A 13,461-nucleotide genomic window follows, 5' to 3' on the forward strand; every position below is an offset into this window, starting at 1 on the left:
TGGCTGGATTCAATATTTAGATAAAACAATAGAGGTTTCTTTTTGATAGATATAAATTTAATGTTTCATTTGATTTATTGGAAAAAGGAGTGGATAATTTTTATTTTTTAAGATTAAGAGAGACATTCATGTTAGTGAAATGAAACAATAATATAAAGAAACTTGTTTTTCTTTATTTACAGTAAAATGTAGATTAGTGTCCTAACTTTAGGGGTAGTCTCATTTTAGTACCCAAACTTTAAACTTGAACTCTAAAAAATGGATATTCAATAAGCTTTAAAAGACCTATAGAGGAAAGTAAAAGGTTATTCTTGAAAAATAAAGAGCTTAAGAAGATAATTGAAAACCTAACTATCCAATTTAGTAGCCTATGGAGTCAAAACATTGCACTTGTATATTCAAATTCAATAATAAAGGCTAAAAATGAAGAACTTAGGATGGAAAACTAAAGGTTGAATGAATCTTTTCAAAAACTAACAAATGAGTGTATGCTTGAAAATTAAGAAAGGCAATCTATTGAGAACCTTAGGAAAGTATACAAAAGGGACAAATACTTTCAATAAATGTTGGGAGGCCAAAACGCTAGTAATAATAGCAAAGAGATTGGATACTCTAATTTCCAAAAGGGACAATGCTCCAAAACAAGATTTGTATAATGTAGAAGCCCCCAAAACAAACTAGACCCGTATGCACTTGTTATAAAGTAGGTTACTGAAACTACCACTATTGGTATATAAAGAACCGAAAGGATCCATGTAAAAGTTGGATTCAAAGATGGAAGACAAGACGGAAAGTCAAATGGGTACTAGATATTTTTTATTGCGGGTCCTCAAAAGGATTGAATTCTTGAAGAGGACACAAATGATCTTTAGAAAGGGTCAAAGGAAAATTATTTTAGGGAAAATTCCCAATAGGTACCTTCTACTTTAGGTCAAGTGCTAATTTAGTATCCAAACATTAAAATGTGACAATTTAGTATCCAAATTTTCATTTCGGGAGTACCTGGCATTAATTTACCGTTAAATGTCATGGGAAAAAACCCAAATGCCCTTTAAGTTTCATCCAATTTTTTACTATTCACCACCACTGTTCATCGTCTCCTTTGTTGAACACCGCCATTATTCCCCGCCATAGAAGAGAAAACCAGATAAAGAAAACCAGTGTTCATAGAGTTAGAACTAAACAAAAATTCACCGCCACTATTCTAGTCCAAACCATGGTTTCCGCATCATACCATTCATTGCTACTGTTCCCCGCCACTGTGCATATGCTGCCACCGGATTTGGGGGAAGGAATTCTTGTTGTTTTAAATCTAAACTTACTCCAAAATTGGTAGTGGAATCAGAATCCTTGCGGTTTTAGCGGAGTTACATGTAAGGACTCCAAAGTTTCAGCTCTTGATCTTAACTCTATCCTGGTAGCCTCCAATTTTCAGTCGGTTGCTTCAACTCTCTTGAGCCTAGAGCATTTGGAGTCATTGGTGCTGAAGCGTATGAATCTTATCGAGAACCTCTCGTCGGATTTGGGTTCTCGGTGTAATAAGATGTTGAGCGAGCTGGATTTGGCAAAGAACGGTTTGTCTGGTTTGGTTTTGGACATTTCGTGTTTGTCTTCGTGTTTGAGCTTGAAATCTCTAAACCTCACGATAACAGCACGGGCGTGTTGTCCATTAGATGGACGCTCTTAAACTCTTTATCCTCCCGCTGGCCATGGGGGTGGCCAGTGACAAGCACCTTGGATTTTGTTTCATTTTCATATGATGAACAATGTATTTTTTAAGGGTAATTTTGACAATTTAAAAAATTTTAAATTGTGCATGAGGTCACGTGATATACATAATTGATGGTCCATTAACGGTAAATTCTAGATTAATGCAAAATAAAAGTTCGGATACTAGATTGTCGCATTTTAAAATTCGAGTACTAAATTGGCACTCAGCCTAAAGTACAGGGTACCTATCAGGAATTTTTCCATTATTTTAAGCTGAATTTTGAAATCAACATCCTTTCTTTTTAAAATCATATCATCATATATCTTGTTAAAGTCTCCTGAATAGTTTGATTTGATTATTGGTTGCCTTGACAATGACTAAAAATTTCTTAATTTAAATTTAGCTTCAAGTTTGCATTTTATCTAAGTATTTTTGAGTAATTGATGAACATCAAATGGACTTGATGAGTAGGGAATACTAGGTAAGTGACAAGTTTGTTTGAAATTCTATGCTTGTGTCCAATACGGAAAAACGGTTACCATCCTCTAGGGATTGAAATGACTAAGAACAATGAAATTAACTTGTCTTTGCAATATGAAAAGAATAAACTCAGTATACTTAGCAATAGGAGGGATTGTTCAACTTGAAATGATTGAAACAAGCTATAAATCATTCTTATATACTTGTTTTGTGATTTACAAGGATACTTGTGAGCTTAGAATGTGTAAGAATTGACTCCTAAATTCTAAAGTCAACTAAGAAACTGCTTGAAATATGGATTGCTCTGATCAGTCGACTACGTGAGTCAAGACTGTCGTCAGTAGCTAGTCCACTATACTTTGCATTACTTGTATTTAATGATAAAATTTTTCAAAAGGAGTTGTCCTTCACTAAGGAAACCTCTTCCTTTATCATTTAAATCCTTGAATGCCTACTTTTGTGAGTCAATATGGCATCTACAGATGAAAAAAAGAAAAAGGTCTAAGGCTCTTGAGGTTAGAATCAAGCACATTTATGATAGAACGGGGCCACTATTCAAGACCAAGGAAGCCAAACAAGGTATCAAGAACTCTTTACCACTACAGAAGTTTTAGAAGGAAGATTAGTTGGTTTGGGAGTTTTGGAGTATGGGGTTTTAACATAGAGGGGGCAATTATTTTTGGGATTTAGAGAGAGGGGAAAGTTGGTCAGTGGTGAATCCCATTGGCCAAAAAACTCATCTCCTAGGTGGATAAATTAACTTTCCCAAATTGGAAAAGTTGCCAACACTTGGATAGAATAAAAATGCCTTTTTGATCATGGAATTTTTATAGCTCAAATGGTTATTATATTATTTACCTGAAAAATATTAGCAGGGTAAGTGCATTTATCCAAATAATTTACTAAAAAGCTAAAAGGGCCAAAGACTCCTTTTATTCGTGGGATGAAGATGGGAAAAAGAGAATTTTTTTTTCCTTTATTTGTTGTAAAAAAAACAATGAGATGGAATGGAAAAAATGTGGGATGGAAAATCCCAAAAGTAAAATTGAGGGGTCACACCAAATCTGTGCGACCCCACTGAAAAAGGGAAAATGAGAACTTGATAGGAAAAATTATCGGGACTTGTCAGACACGAACCTCCTTGTCTTCTCCGTCTACCTTTGCACAACATTCCAACCTTCATATCTCCGGTCATTTTTTTTCAGTGTTTTCGAGCAACGGTAAGACCACAAACATTTTCTACATGTTTAACAAACACCAAAACCTTCTTCTCTTCCAGCTCTTCGCCCTCTCTTAGCTTTTCCAAAATCTCAACTTCAATGGCAAACAGCAATCTATCCCGAAGGATTATCAAGGAAACACAACGGCTTCTTAGCGAGCCAGCTCCTGGAATTAGTGCTTCTCCTTCAGAAGACAACATGCGATATTTCAATGTCATGATTCTTGGCCCAACAGTCTCCTTATGAAGGAGGGGTTTTAAGTTGGAATTGTTTTTGCCTGAAGAATATCCAATGGCGGCACCTAAGGTTCGTTTCCTCACCAAGATATACCATCCAATATTGATAAGCACTCCTGAGTTCTCCGAATCCGGAAGGTCCTCTTTCCGAAAATATTGCTAAGCGTTGGAAGACAAATGAAGCTGAAGCTGTTGAGACAGCAAAGGAGTGGACTCGTCTATATGCAAGTGGTGCCTAATATTGCTATAAAACCTGCCTCCTAGTAAATAACATTTCTGAGATGTAAGCCAAGTGGGCGTCGCGGGTTTCCAGTGGAAATGGAAATGGAAGAATTCATGACTGAAGTATCAGAGATTAATCCCTTCAAGCTCCAGTACCTGCTGTTACTCGTTTGATGGAAGGCGTCTCAGTCAAATTTGTATGAATAGATATTGTTTACTCTTCTATCCCCATCTTTCTCACGATCTTTAATATGATTTAGTACAATACTCCACTTGCTCGTGCATTGATTTAATCCAATTACAAAGACTCTTCAATTTCTATGTGGTGACAGAATTCCAAGTTGGGATCCTTCATAGAAGCTCTTATGGATGGAGAGCTCAGCTCAAGCTTTGACCTAGCTTGAAGCCTAACATGCCAGACCCAACCTGTCAAAGAGTTTAACAAGGCCCTTGTAAGTTGTGTTAATAGTCAATTTTTTTTCTTACCCAAATGATAAAGGTGACTATGTAAATAGGGAGAGAGAGCTCTACCAGCATGAAAGTCTTAAAAACAAGAAAAGGGAAACTAGGGGAAGAAACACAAAAGGTTTCAAAACATTCATGTACACCTCTAATTAATTTCCCACAAAACAAACATGGAAAAATAAAATTTCCCACTATTTTCCCTTGTTTATCAAACGGTGGAAGGTAAAATTTTCACACTTTCTCATCCCATCCCACCCAAATTTTCCCATAAACCAAACGGAGCCTAAAGAATCTAGAGTGGGATGCTCTGGTCAAGGTTTAGAAGCCTTTGCACCTCACACTTCTTCACCATTTCTGTCCTAGCTTCTCACTGACTATAACTAGGAACAAGTTGGATTCCTTCATAAAGGGTGTAAGGATCAATCTAACTATAGAAGAATTAAGGCAGCTCTTGGGAATCTCAAATGAAAGTTTAACGGTATATAAAAAGGGGGTGCTGATCTCAACTATACTAAAGTTTTAAGAACTATCTTTGAGAATCCTCATTATTCATTTATTTATTTTATTCATTTTAATAAATTATTATATAAAATTAATTTATTTAAGAAAAACTAGGGTCGAACCAATGGGTTGGCTCTATCTTGATGGAGCTAAATTGACTTAACATAATTATAACGGTTTTGATTCCATGATTTTGTCTCGATTAATTATTGGATCAATTCTCGTTTTTACCTGTCTAGAACCGATTTAGGTCCAAAACCATATATTTTATGAAATGTATAATTTTTTATCTTTCTTGTAATTTTTATCATGTTTCATGTTTAAAATAGTAAATTTGATAAATAATAAATAAGATAATATTAGTTAAAATGTTTAACTTATTAACATAAAAAAATAATTTAGTATTATTTAACTATTCGTTTCAATATAATCATGTCTGTGATTTTATCCCATTAAATAATTGGTTCAAGATTGATTCTACTTAATCTTGACTTGTTGACAACCCTAAACTAGATCAGGGCCTACTATATTTATTTATTATTCATAATAATATAGTTATAATTATTTTTATTTACAAAAATATAACCTAATTTATTATTGTATGTCCAAATGGCATTTTTCTATTTTGCCCCTGCAAAGCAAGGGCTTCCCGCTAGTTAATTTAGCTATAGAAGAATAAAGGCACCTCTTGGGAATCTCAAGTAAAAGTTTGACAGTATATAAAACGGGGGTTGGATGGCCTAACTTTGAGAATCTCAGCTATTATGAGTTCTAAGAAATGTCTTTGAGAACCCTCATCTTAATAATTATTAAAAGCCTTGGGCAAAAGACTCGAAAATTCCAATTAAAGTTTTGCATATTATAGTAGCCAAGGGAACTCTTTCCAAGAAAAGTTCCTTCAATAGTATCTCTTTTATGGAATGAGAATTTTGCATATTATAGTAGCCAAGGGAATTCTTCCCAAGAAAAGTTACTTCAATAGTATCTCTTTTATGGAAATGCTTCTGATGTATTGCATTAAAACTAAGGTTTTGTTTGATAACTCTTTTTAGATATTTGAAGTCTAAAATATTTACTTTTCAGATGTCGGTCTCGTTTGTATTGCATTTGAAATGCTTTTTCAGATCTGAAATACAAAGAGGTTGGTCCGGCCCTTAATGCGCTCATATGCATTTCAGATGTGGCCAAAAGACAAAAATACCTTAACATTGTTTTGAAAATGACACGTTATGCCCCGTTTTAAACCCAATCCTATAACATTCGGGTTCTTCTTCGCCGAGGAAGACAAACAATGCACCTTCGAAGCTCTGCTCCAGGTATGTCTCAAATTCACTTTCTCTACTCATTTTGCTATTTCGTGGTTGCAAATGCGATCTCTCATCATTTTCTCCATTTTTTAGGGATTCAATCAGTCGCCTATCAAGCATTGAAGCAGCAATGAAGGTGAGTTTCTTTTTCTCTTGCCCATTGACCACTTGTTGTTCTTCTACTAGCATGACTCATATTCACCAATGTCGGGCATTTGAGAGGGCTTCAAATCGACGAGAACTTCTATTTCTCTTCTACTTCTAGTTTTCCATCAGAGTGAAAATTACAAGCTTATTCGTCTTGAGAAGCCTAGAAAAACGCATCCCTTCTCATCAATGGAGGCGGCATTTTTCTTGGCCTAGATTGGATTTCCTCGAGTATTGGGCTCTGAGTTTCTTTTTTGATCAATCTGGGTTTCGGTTTGATCTTCTAGGTTGGTATCTACTTCTCCAATGGCAGCCTCCTCTGTTGCTTCTCCTCTTTGTACATGGCTCGTCGTTGCTTGCATGTTGGTTATTTGATTTTATTAATTAAACATGGAATTTATTCAAAATTTTTAGTGCTATTTGAATTTAAATTATTAATAACCATTAATTTTTATTGATTATTTTCATTTTTATTAAATTTTAATCATTTTATTATTTTTGAATAGTGATTAATTATTTTTTATTAATTTAATTCATGGTTTTTAAAACCGATCCAGTGACCAAACATGTTAAGGATCTAGTTACCAAGTGGAATGGTCCGATCTTTCGAATCGAATGGTTAGCCCATTTTGGCAAGAAAATAAAAAAATTCAAAAAAAAACAAAAAAAATGTCAAAACCATTCGAACGTTAACTGCTCAATTCAGTAGTTCGCTGACCAAAATCAACAGTTTTGGGGGAAAATTCGATTTTTGGGGTAAACAAAACCAGTCACCTAACCGGTTCCCGGTTTTTTTGGTCTAATTGTCTGATCCAACCCGATTTTGAAAACCATGATTTAATTATGTTATTTGTTATTTATTAATTATTTTTAGTAATTTTTATCAATTATTATGTATTTAATTATTTTTTATTCGTGTTAGTTCAATATTATTAATTATTAATTAGTAACCATTAATTTTTTTGATTAATTATTTTTAGTAATTATTATCAATTATTATGTATTTAGTTAATTTTTATTCATGTTAGTTTAATATTATTAATTATTAATTAGTAACCACTAATTTTTATTAAATTTTAATAATTTTATTATTTTTAATAGTGATTAATTATTTTTATTAATTTAATTATGTTATTTATTAATTATTTTTCATAATTATTAATTATTTTATTAATTTTTTATATGATTTCAATATTATTTTGAATGTGGTAAATTATTTTATATGGAATAGTACAAATTAAGCTCAAATTTACCAAATAGTCTATTCTATGGGTAAAATAGTAAAATCAGTACACTTCAGATGTTAAAGATTTGGTCCAACACAAACAAGGTTAAGTATTCAAAGCCTCTAAAAAGTAGAAAAGCATCAATGACTCTTTTCAGATTTTAAACACTTTTAATATATTTTTAACTTTTCAGATTTCCGATTTATCAAACACCACCCAAGTGACCTATCAATTTATTGCATGTCATTGGCAACATTAAACTACACCAGCCCTTTACCTTACAGAATGGTATTAATAGAGATCTTCACACAATTTGGGGTAAACTTGAAGAATGAATAAAAAATAAGAGTTGAATTTTGTGAAATAATAAATACATGGACATTGAAAAACATGAATCTTCACAAAAATGACATAGGAGTATGGGTTAATATATATATATATATATATATATATATATATATATATATATAGAGAGAGAGAGAGAGAGAGAGAGAGAGAGAGAGAGAGAGAGAGAGGGGGGTGGGGGTGGGGGAGAAAGAAACACAAGTAGAAGTTGATATATAATATGAAGGACAAGATGATATTGGTACAAAGAATCATCACGTTGAGGACCACACAGAATATGGTGGGGACCATATGCCTTATCATGATGTTAATGTGAATGATATTGACCTACAAATGTTCCAACTTGTTCTCACAACCCATCAGTTCCCTCACCATGAATGCTCTAACTCACTACTTAGACACCATCACCAACAGCATCTCTGATATGAACGATAAAGTGATCAGACTAGATAAAAGGTTTGTGGGTCATAAGCGGTTAATAAAAAGAAATCTAATTCACAGGAAGTTAAAGGATCCAATAGTGGTAAAGAAACCAATTCACTATGATGAGTAACAACTAGAATCTTGCAATCAAGTTGGGCTTGAAACGATAAAGATTTAAATTAATTTAAGTTTAACAAGATTTGTAATACTAATTGTCCAAATAATGTCAAAAGTGCACTATAATATTCAAAATATAATAAATATAATGGGAAAAATCATAAAATTTAATTTCAGCTTGTCCTAGTAAGACACAAAAGTTAAATGAACGATATATAGAACTGCCACAAAGTTGTACTATGGCTGAGGTAAGATTAATCAAAACATAGTGAATATTTTCTTCATCAACTAAAGAATATGGATAGAAAAACTAATTATTCAGAATATAAAAAATAAATTCTAGACCCAAATCTAAAAGATAAATGCTTATAGACAAGGAAACAGAGCTATTAAGAAGCACTTCATAATCTATATGTGACCAAAATCAAGACAAAACAGAGGTTATAATGTGCAACCAGTGATCTAAATAAAATAAAATACAATTAATAATCCAATCAAGTGAGTTTAGATCTTCCCTGTTAAGTGAACTGGGATATTGTTCGTATCAATGGCAAGCTTTTGTCTTTCTGTGTTTGTCGGTCTCTAACATTTGAAAGTGAATGGTGAGCTATGAAACAGCCTTGTTGTGAAGCCATATATAATGAGAGTGAGTATTGCTTGCCCCTATTAGGGTTTTGGAAAATAAATAAAAGAAAGGGAAGAGAGAAAAGTATCACTTACCTAGAAAATTTGATTTTACTGTGGGTCCAATACAAGGTGTACCATATCCATATCTATGTCCATGGATACAGGATATGCCACAACTAGGTATGTATCCCACGCATCATGCATATCGACAAGATACACCTCCGTATCAAGTGGTATCAGATACAACACGATACAGCCTGATATAAAAGCATATCAATACCTAGTTTGACAAAATTCTTTATTGACTGCTTTTGGATTGTTTTTGAACTTCAATAAAAATTGAAAACTATAATTATAAAAATTGAAATAGAATTATAATTATAAAAAAATAAATAATTTAAGATTTACTTTTTCCCCAAACATTTAATAAGAACCAAAAGTTATAAAAATAATTTATTTTACCTACCTGAAATGATTTATATGTTTTATTTTACATATAAATTATATAGTAAAAATGAAAACATATTTATTATTTAAAGATTAGATTTATTATTTATATAAAAATACTAAGTAAATAAATTTTCCTAACAAAATTTGAAATAAAGTTAAAAAACAAAAATAAATAATTAAAATTTAATTTTCTCCAAAATTTTAATAAAAACTGAAAATTATAAAAATAATCTATTTTATCTACCTTAAATGATTTATATGTTTTATTTTACAATTATATGTTGACAATGAAAATATATTTATCATTTCAAAAAATAAGTTATTATTTGTATAAAAATATAAATAAATATTTTTTTAATTTTAATAAAAAATAAAAATTGTAAGTGATAATTTATTCCATGATTTGTATTTTGCACATGTCTTAGAGTCTCGGTATTGTTGATTGGGATGTTTCTCTTCATATAACCTATTAAAGTGTGAATTTCTCATATGTTTATACTTAATACCTTATCTATAGATAATTCAGCTTTAGATTTGGTATTATTAATGTATTTATATGATTTGTGTGCGTTTATCTAGTGTATTCAAGTGTTTTGATATCTTTCATTCATATCCATATGTTTCCAAAATGTATCCATATCTATGTTTGTATCCAAACTGTATATGACCTGATACTAATACTTTGATCCTTCTTTCTTGCTTGTGAATTATGAAAATGAGAGTTGTCTACACTATTTGTACCAAGTAGAGTTTTCCTTTGAAGTCTTAAATTTTGAGGGGTCTTGGGGCTTTTTCCTATGCTTGCTTTCTCTCCCTCATTATTACAATGATTTGGCATTTGGTAATGTAAATAGATGCTTTTTTTGTGCCAGATTGGAATTTAATCAAAATGATACCCATCTTGAATTGCCATTGATCATCTAATGCCAATTCAATGGTATACATGAATTATGAATCAATATTGTTTTGTATTTGTTCACTTTGACTTTTGCCCTATTCAACAAAAGTTGACACTAGCTTCATAGCTTGTCACTTGACACTTAATGGAACTTGCCCTTCTTAGCTACAAACACCAGCATGCTAGACTCCCGGAGCCACGAACCATGAAAGCATGCATTGTAGTTTCTATTTGTGAGGGTTTTCATGTAATGGTCTTTTGGATTTTCAAGGTAGGGCCCACAAGAAAAAGCTTAGAAGCTTTGTTTACTGATAATCCCCATAAAGTTGAAATTTGCTTTAACTGAGATATTCATTTGCATTGAATTCTGAACTCTGAGTGCTTCTAAATTAAAATAATTGCTTTTAGAGGTGCATTAGAATTGGTGAACTTTTCTTGGTTCTGAAATGTAAATGCAGAAAATGTTGTTTTGAAATTTAAATGTTAGAGTTCTGAAAAGTGGCAATTAACTATTTTAACCCTGCATGTGAGAAACCTAGCTTGTTTTACTTTTAACAAATCAAATAAATAATTTATCAATTTAATAATACTAATAATAGATAATTATTATTTTTAATAAAAAATATTAAATAATTAATATTTATAATATTAATAATATTATTATTACTAATATAATAATAATAATTATTATTATTGTTATTTTATAATAATATTAAATAATTTATAAATAATGGAATTGATAACAAATTGTAAATAATTAAATATTTATATAATTAAGAAATTATTAATTAATTAATTATGTAAATAGTTATTCATAACCATATTCATTATCTAGTTTATAATAATAATAATAATAATAATAATAATAATAATAATAATATAATAATAATAATAATAATAATAATAATAATAATAATAATAATAATAATAATAATAATAATAATAATAATAATAGTAATAATTAATGATTTTTTAAAATAATTATTATTCATTATTTTGTAATTAATTACATAAATTAACAAATATGTACTCCATAATTAATTAATTAATTTTAATTAACAATTATTATTATTATTAATTAATAATTATGTATTCCATAATTAATTAATTAAATTAAATAATTTAATGAATAATAAAGTAAGCGGAGTCATGAGAAAAGAAATGAGGGATTAGACATTAAGACTGAAATTCAAAAATGGAACCAAACACTATGATGCATGAATGCTTTTCTGCATTCAGCATTAAGAGGCAACGACCATGCACTTTTAAAGTATATTTTGGCTTTCTACATTTTTCATCAAACATGACTTCTACGCCTTTCATGTGATATCCACCTTGTAATGCCAGAAGCCATTGCATAAACATCTTTCCCCTGGTGCCCATTTGGGAGGGATTTCAAGCAGTGAATTCTAGTATTCCAAGTGGGTCCCACATGAAAAGCCAGTAAGTTATGTTTGGTGAAAATCCAAAAAGCTAAAATCAACTTTCAGAATGTAATTTTAACAATTGTAACATGAAGTTACTCTAATTAAGAAGCTTATCCATACCATACCCACTCAATTTGAGTGGCTTCTCTATTTCTCTATAGTATTTCCTCTGAAAGTAGGAATGGCAATGGGGCAGCTTTAGGGTGGGGCACCCCCTCCCTATCTCTGCCCTATAGCCAAGATATCTTACCTCATCCCCACCCTGTGCCCAGTGGTGGGGCATCCATTCCCCATCAAGGGTAGCCCCAAATTTTCTTACCCGAAGGCAATTACCTAAAAATGCATTTAATTTGGGGGTATTTAAAAATGGAATTATAGGATCCTAAGGTTTTAAGAATTGGAAGAAACTTATAGATATTTTAGAAATTAATATTAAGCCTAAGGGTATTTTACTAATTTACCATTAGGCTTGAATCAGGTTCAAGGAATTATGTGCAAATCCCATACCCATTTAAGATCAGGGAAAACGTCTCATTCAGGGTGGGGTGGGGCGGAGCCCCAGTTTTATGGGGGAAAATTGTCATCCCTATCTGAAATGCATAAGCCCTCCCAAATGGGGCCTTAATACCTTCTTTCAGGGGTTCAATCAATGCAATTCAATCAAAGTTGAAGCCCTCCCAAAATGGCTTGCAATTATATAAATCGAATGCATAATACAGGATAGTAACACCCAATCAGAGATAAACACGTCATTAACATCCAACCAAATGTATGGAAATTGACATGGTTAATTTTGATTGAATGTTAATAGGACATGTTATAATCTTGTTTCTAGTGTAGATCAAGACTTGTGAAAATTTTATTTTTCTTAAGGCTCAGTTTGGAAATAGTATAAATACAAATATGTACAATGCAAATACATAGAAAGTAATACAAAATATAAGATTTTGCACTCTACATATTTGCATTTGTACTCCTTCCAAACTAAGCCTAATGTTCATGAGTTAGAAGTTCAATCGGAATTGAACCGAAGGTTGAACCGTGATGATTTGGCATATATGTATATATAAGGTTTAAAATATTAATACATATGAGGAGGCAAGGGTGTATCAAAGAATACACATATTAGAATCACTATAAAAAAAGGAAGGTTGGTGTGATTTGAACCTAAGTCACCAATGCCCTAAGAGTTAGATGCATCCTTAACCACTAAGCCACTATTCATTTTCTAATAACAAATAAATACATAACTTTTACTCACTTTAACGTTCAAAATCAATTCAAATAAATAACATATATTATATTCAACGACTCCAACTACAAATTAAAATCTCTCTCTCTCTCACCAATGCCCTAAGAGTTAGATGCATCCTTAACCACTAAGCCACCATTCATTTTCTAATAACAAATGAAATACATAGCTTTTACTCACTTTAATGTTCAAAATCAATTCAAATAAATAACATATATTATATTCAATGACTCCAACTACAAATTAAAATCTCTCTCTCTCTTTCTACACATACATACATACATACATACATACATACATATATATATATATATATATTCAAAATTAGTACTTTATAAACTAATAGAACAAATAATCTATCAAATCCACATTTATATCAAAAACTAATTTTTAATCTCAAGAAATTT

At 31.3% G+C, this 13,461-nt stretch overlaps 1 pseudogene; it reads left to right on the forward strand.

Annotated features, from left to right (window-relative positions):
• The first annotated feature begins 3,337 nt into the window (after positions 1 to 3,337).
• LOC148845828 (ubiquitin-conjugating enzyme E2 35 pseudogene) lies at positions 3,338 to 4,153 on the forward strand (annotated as a pseudogene).
• The last annotated feature ends 9,308 nt before the right edge of the window (positions 4,154 to 13,461 follow it).

Source organism: Nelumbo lutea, chromosome 7 (assembly GCF_056320005.1).
Source record: "Nelumbo lutea isolate HS-2025 chromosome 7, American lotus-T2T, whole genome shotgun sequence".
Lineage (NCBI taxonomy): Eukaryota > Viridiplantae > Streptophyta > Magnoliopsida > Proteales > Nelumbonaceae > Nelumbo > Nelumbo lutea.